This window comes from Lissotriton vulgaris, chromosome 2_1 (assembly GCF_964263255.1).
Source record: "Lissotriton vulgaris chromosome 2_1, aLisVul1.2, whole genome shotgun sequence".
Taxonomy (NCBI): Eukaryota; Metazoa; Chordata; class Amphibia; order Caudata; family Salamandridae; genus Lissotriton; species Lissotriton vulgaris.
Window position 1 is genome coordinate 671581474 of NC_141687.1, and position 7302 is coordinate 671588775.

Genomic DNA, 7302 nt, shown 5'->3' on the forward strand with positions numbered 1-7302 from the left:
TTTCTAGGGGAAATATTCATTTTCAATTCACACAATGATGAGACATGTGAGGCAAGTGCACCCTGCGCAGTTTGCAAAGGCATCCACTAGAGCCCTGGCTACACAAATGCCACCAGCTGTGGCCAGCACTTCATCGGCACCACCTCCATCTCCTTCAACTGCTGAACTGGACTTGAGGCCACATTTAAAGAAGGTGCACATGAGGTGCAACAAGTGCAACAAAATTCTTGTATACTCTGAACAAAGCCTTGTGCTTGTTGAAAAGCGCATCACGGAGCATGTGTGCACAAGAAGGCGATAATTTTATAAAATTTCAGTTTTTTTTGTTCCTGTTGAACACTTTTGAAGTTCAGGATTTCAGTTTGCGAAAAAACCAAAAAAAGTATAAAACTTTGTTAAAAATAAATAAATAAATAACAGAAAAAAGTTCTTTTCAGAACTAACTCATTTTTCCAAAAAGAGCTCTGGGGCATATTACCAAGCAATAGCGATAATTATCGCTATTGCTTGGTTAGCATGAAAAAATTATCGCCGAGCTGCGGCGATTTTTATCGCAGATAAACCTTGGTATTACCAAGGTTTATCACAAATGTGATAAAAATCGCCCACAATGCATGAATATCGCTGAAAAGTCAGCGATATTCATGCATTAGCGAGCTAATGCTCTTAGCCATGTTATCCACCTCCCATTGGATAACATGGCTAAGAACTGCTCAGGGCAGGTGTTAGCTTTTGGATTTAATCGCGCTTAGCGGGAATATCTCCAAAAGTTGGTAATAGGAGATAGCCTCCAGTCGCTAACATCTTGGCACGCCCACTTTGCATGTCATTAGTGATAAATATCACTGACATGCAAAGTGGGGCCCAGGATGGTCACTATCTCCTACTAGCTGTCGCTAACTGGTGTTAGCGACAGCTAGGTAATAGGGAGATAATTTTATCTCCGCTTTCTTGGCTTTTAAAGCCAAAAAAGCAGAGATAAACCTCCTTGATAATATGCCCCTCTATTTGTTATGCACTGTGTCATCTTTCTTTTGAATGAATGTGTAGTGTATAAATGGCTAGCTGAAATGAATGACAAAAATGGAGTTAGAGACTGAGCAAATGAGTGAGGTAAAGGAAGTATAGTGACTGAAGAAAGTGAAGTAAAAGAGTGACTGAAACAATGAGGTAGATGTACGTTACATGGTGCATCTCTGCAAATCTGCAGCGATGCGCCAAGTAACCTACGACAAGCCAAACAACGCAAGCGCCACCACTGATGTTCCACATTTATAATGTGGCACACCATGGGACAAAAACGGCACAGATGCGTGACGCATCTGTACCGTAAAGATGTCGCATTGCTAGAGTTGCATCGCATACGCGATGCAGCTCCAGCAATGCTCCTGGGGGGCCGATTCAACTAATGCTGCGTCAAGCCTTACGCCTGCTTCAATCAGACGCAGGGTTTTGACATAGCATCGGCCCAAAAGTGATTGAGTGAAATCTTGCAGATTTCACTTAGCCACTTTTAGCAGGCGTTCCTGCGCAGGAACGCCTCCCCCCCCCCCCCCCCCCTGCACCATAACGCCTCCTTAAGGCACACAGCTTTACAATGTGATGCATCTTCCAGATGCATCACGTTGTAAATAACATGCACCATGGGGCATCTTTTGCACCACCGCTGTGTCACAAAAGTGACGCAACAGCGGTGCAAAAGATGCGTAAAGGGCTTGTAAATGTGCCCCAAGATGTTTAAAGGTAGGTTAGTGAGTTAAAGGAAATTTTAAATTGTGGGAAGAACAGTATAGAAAAGAAAGTGAAGGTGCAGGACTAACAGAAGGGTTGTGAGGATGACTATATGTACAGACAGTAAGGGACAAAGTGAGATACATAGAGTAGGGTTAGGAGAGTGAAAGTAAAGGAAATGGAAAGATGATGAAGGAAGGAGATTTGAGGACGATAAAAGGGAGGTAAGTTAAAGTGAGAATTGGTAAATTAGTGATTACAAATTTGAATAAGAGAATGAAGAGACTTAGGAAAGCATAGAAAGGGAATAGAACAGAGGGACAGATTTATGTTACCCAATACACCTCTGCAAAATAGTAAAGTTACACCAGGAAAGATGCGATACACAAATCAATCCTTGCACCACGCTTGATGTACATCACATCTAGGGCTGAAAGTTTGCACAGTATTGAAATTCTGTTGCATGCAGGACGCAACTCCAGCACTTTTCCAACTTCCTCTATCTGTAACGTGCTATGTCAACCTTTACACCTGCTTCAACAGATGCAATGTTTTGACACACTAGTGTTGGTGAAGTGATGTAGATTTTACTGTATCAGTTTTCAAAGGAGTTCTTGTGACGGAACGCCTACCCCTGCGTGAAAATTCCCACATGAAACCTGAGACTGGTTTCATGTGGTGCAGGGTTTTACAACGTGATGCATCTCTCTTCACTATGGCATTTCTTTTGACACTGCATAAGAAAACGTATGCACAGGCGGTATAAAAGAGGCGCAATGGGCTTCTAAATTTGCCCCAGAGAAATTAAATGAGTGAAAGAGTGTGAAGGAGAGTAATGGAAAGAGAGAGGAAAAGAGAAAAGGGGTGAGATACGGACAGGAAGAGAAGTTAGACTGAGTTACACACAATAAAAGAAGGAGAAAAAAATATTCATATTATGAGTGAGAGAGTAAATAAAAAGGAGGTAGCACATGGGAATGAGAAAAAGAAATTAGGGAGCAAGTTTGACAGAAGAAAAGGAATGGGAGTGATGCACAGATATGTTATATGATTTATTTTTGCTGTTCTCAGAATATATTGATTTTCACTATAAACAGTGAGCTCAATACTACTCATCATATAACAGCGGGAAAAAAAAAACACAATCAAAATGATTGTGTTTAAAAAACCCAGACAACATTTGATTACATAGTATAAATATGAGAAAAAAACATGTCTTAAATGTTTTTCTCTAAATCGCAATTTCTTGTGGAAGTTTGCTACATCTTCAACAATCACAAAGTAATAAAATAATATGACTTATTTTTAAATACCTCTCAATAAACTTCCATATAAGCATGTTTTACCAACATTTATCTGAAGTAGTCATTTTGTTCTCAGATACTATTCCTCACGGGCAAATAGTATGAGTAAAGACCTTATTTTTCAAATTACTTAATTGTACTCTTAACCATTCTTTTCCCGACCTTTAGAATAAAACGTTCCAACGTGTTCTGTTCCAATAAACATTACCTAAACCTGTACCTGATACTCTCACTATGCCAAATACAAGTTTCAGTTTTTAAATTCCATCACCCTCACTCGCATGATATTTCTGACCAACAGTGTATCTTTTCTTAACAGTAGTAATCTTCCTATGCCAAGTAATTTTACTGAAATTTGGGTTGCAAAAACACCAGATAAGAATTTGGTGAGTCAAAAGACAAACGTTTTTTAAAAGTTAGTTGACTATCATTACAATGAGTCCAGCCTGTTGGAGATTTCAAATAAGCTGTGTAATGTCCTGATGTTGTTGAAGGACCATCATGGAAGATAATTGCTACAGTTAAAAAAGTTCTTCCAGAAATGATAGTTGAGAAGCCACAACATTTTTAATTGAAGTTGTCAATTTTGTTCCATCAGGTCTGCACCGTTGGAACATTAAAATTACATACTGTCCATATCTTCTGATAAATAATGTTGAGAACATTTCTGACTTACATTGAGAACAGACCATGTTTTGATACGCATCTCTAACTAGATTATTGAAAGACACTGCTTTACAGTCTGGTAATGTTAAATATATAAATCTTTCAATGGCTATATCAGTAAAACTTGAAAATGAACAATTGTCGCAATTATGTTGCCATTTATAAGAAAGGCCAAAAAGACTATCAATATCTACACCTTCATCTTGTAAAACTGTAAGCATATACATAATAAATTCTTGACAATCTTGCTGAATATTCTGAGAAAATTGATTTAGTCCATAACATATGTCTAAAACATTTCGAAGTTCAGAAACATTTCCTAATTGACTATTATCACTGTTACATTTCTGAAACACAGAATTTAGTGAACAACAAAATGTTTGGTCCCGATTTTCAACAATCCGTTGCTGTAAACTTTTAAGAAAAAAAAACAACATTAACCACTACATTTGCGTAGCAGTTGACACCAGAACTGTTTTCAAATTTAAATCCCACAATCTCTTCAGTACTAACTTTTTGCTTTTTGCTACCAATCACAGGTTCATTTATTTTTCTTCGTTTCTCAACTACTTCAGTACATTTTCCCTCATATCTCCTTTTTCGACCTACCACACACTTTTCAATTAAAGGATAATGAGGTAAACTAGGAGCATATTCTCTTCTTAACCTGTTGTACTCTTTCACACAATTTAGATCTGCACTAATCTTTGTCTCATCAAAATCAATCAGATACAATCCAGATAAAGTTCTAACACGAGATAAAGCAACATAGGCCATACCCTCTTTGAACACAGTACTTCCAATATTTATCAAAGCACTATCTACACTTAAACCTTGAGATTTATGAATAGTCACCGCATATGCCAAACAAACAGGAAACTGTTTTCGTCGGACATATAAATCTTTTACAAGCAAAAATCGATTTGAACAACGACTGATTTGTTGTACCTCTTCAATTCCATCCAATTTGATTTTAAAAAATTCAATCTCATCTCTATTTGGGTAATTTACAAAACCAACAACATTACCCATTGCTCCATTCACCAAACCTCTTTCCACATGTAAATTTCTTCGTAAAATAATACAACATTTTAAACATACATACAGATTCTTTTCTAAGCCAGCAGTTTTAGATATTTATTTATCTAAAGAATCCAATTTTAACTTCAACCTTTCTGACAAAATAATAGTACTTCCTTCATGCTGTATTCTATCTTTAGCTTCCAGTTTCTTCATTTCTTCATTTTCTAACTTCAACATTTTTTCATTGAACATAGAACATTCGTGTAGAGTTGGCATCAGGCATATAACTGATTTATCTTCTGCCTCTTTACTATATATTTTCTCTGCCATATTATTTTCATTTGGAAACAAATTGGAAAGTAATCGTGTTTGTAAAGTTTCTTTGGCATGTTCACGTAGTTTTCCAATTCTTATATCTTGGAGAATATTTCCATATTTAGTATCCTTTGCATGTCGCATATTTTGAATAAGTTCAGTATATTTGAAATGTGACCATATATTAACATTTCCAATACTTCCCAGGCACTTTCTGGTGTCTTCATGTGTCACAGTTTTAAATACAGGATGTCCTTTTACAGGAGTTACCTGCAGTAGATCTCCAAAAACTATGACGTGTTTGCCTCCAAATAACACATCATACTCTGTTTTAAGAATCTGTTGCATTCTTAAATGCACAAAGGCAAGCATTAGATTTGATACCATGCTTACCTCATCAATAATGAGAAGTTTCATTTTTTTAAGGACTCTAGAAACTTCACAACAAGCTTCTCCAGATAGCTTGTGGTATTGTAATTTATTTTCATGTTCAGCTGGCAGCATCAATAAACGATGTAAAGTAATCCCTTTAATATTGTTTGCTGCCAACCCAGTTGGAGCAGTAACAACACAAGAGAGTGATGAGTCCATTCTTTGCTGTAGATATGTAGCAATTCCTTTAATTAGAAAACTTTTTCCTGTTCCAGCTTCTCCACTCACATATAGTCGGACAGGTTGAAATGACATACATGAGCATTCTTTTTTCTCATGACGAAAACCATGCTCAATCTGCTCTGTCACTTCATCATATATCTGTTTTTGCTCAAGATTAAGTTGCTTTTCCAAATCTTCTAAATTTATTACATCCTCTTGAATTTGTTCCATTGCTCTTTCCACCTCATCCATGGCAGGGGCTGCTTCATTTTGGATAATTGGTTGTCCAAGCGGATCTTGACTCAACAATGCTGAACTTTGACTATCTTGAGAACTGTCTCTAGCAATCTCTGCTGCTATTGTTGCTTCTTGCTCTATTTCGTCCTTCAACATTTACAGATAATTAATAAAAACAGGACATTCTATACTATTTTGAGATACCTTGAATGAATCTTCATAACTGTCAAAGTCACCAAGTAGTTCCTCTTCTTTACGCCATGGTTTAAAGAGTTGCAAAAGAGCTAAATAGTAAAATTCTCTTTTGTCCGGAGTTTCAGCACTCATCTTTCGGTGATTAATCAGATATCCTTTTCTTTGTTTCGCCAGACATCCTTCACATCCACTCACAGCATATACACCTTTATCACTATCCTCTGTAATATTCCGTTTAAAAGTGTAGTTTTGTAGTATTTCATACAGACAAATGTTTTCAAGCAGATTACTTCTATTTGGATAGTATGTATCCAACATGTTTGTCTTCAGAATGTCTGTACTGTTTGGTTCTTTCTTTGCTAAATATTCAATTTCTTGAACAGTTTTCAAAGCTCGATTTCGTGATCTTGCCAGTCCTAAACTCACCCAAATGATTGTTCGAGATTTTGCGTAAAGACTTGCTGATGATAATCGATCACAACATTCATACGCTCCAATTTCTCGATGAGATAAAATCTTCAAACTGTAGGTATACAATTTCTTACTTAGGTTCTTTTCATGAGAAATGTCTTCCCACATATCCTTTAGTTCTGTCTTTTCAGATTTGGTGATGTAAGACGGTACATATCGAGCCACAGCAATGGAGTTGTCTGCAACATATTGAATATCCATGTTAGCATTCCACTGCTCATAAATCCTTTTTAAGTCATCGAAACACATGAGCAGCATGTTGCATGTAATTTACCATCTCTGTCTCTGCAAGCAGTGTCTGTAATTTACCATCTCTGTCTCTGCAAGCAGTATGTGTGTCTACTCCTAATATTTAACCGTCTCTACTGGCCAAAAACAGGCCACCTATGTATAAGCATATATATATACCAGACTTTTTAGCAGAAAACATTTTCTATACTAAATCGTTTTTAAGTCATCTTAAACACATGAGCAGCATGTTGCATGTAATTTACCATCTCTGTCTCTGCAAGCAGTGTCTGTAATTTACCATCTCTGTATCTGCAAGCAGTATGTGTGTCTGCTCCTAATATTTAACAGTCTCTACTTGCCAAAAACAGGCCACCTATATATAAGTATATATATTTACCAGACTTTTTAGCAGAAAACATTTTCAATACTAAATCGTTTTTAAGTCATCTTAAACACATAGGCACCATGTTGCATGTAATTTACTATCTCTGTCTCTGCAAGCAGTATGTGTAATTTACCATCTCTGTCTCTGCAA

General features: G+C 36.7%; 1 pseudogene; it reads right to left on the reverse strand.

Moving 5' to 3' along the window:
* Positions 1 to 3861: 3861 nt before the first annotated feature.
* LOC147730956 (ATP-dependent DNA helicase PIF1-like) lies at positions 3862 to 6026 on the reverse strand (annotated as a pseudogene).
* Between the last annotated feature and the right edge of the window lie 1276 nt (positions 6027 to 7302).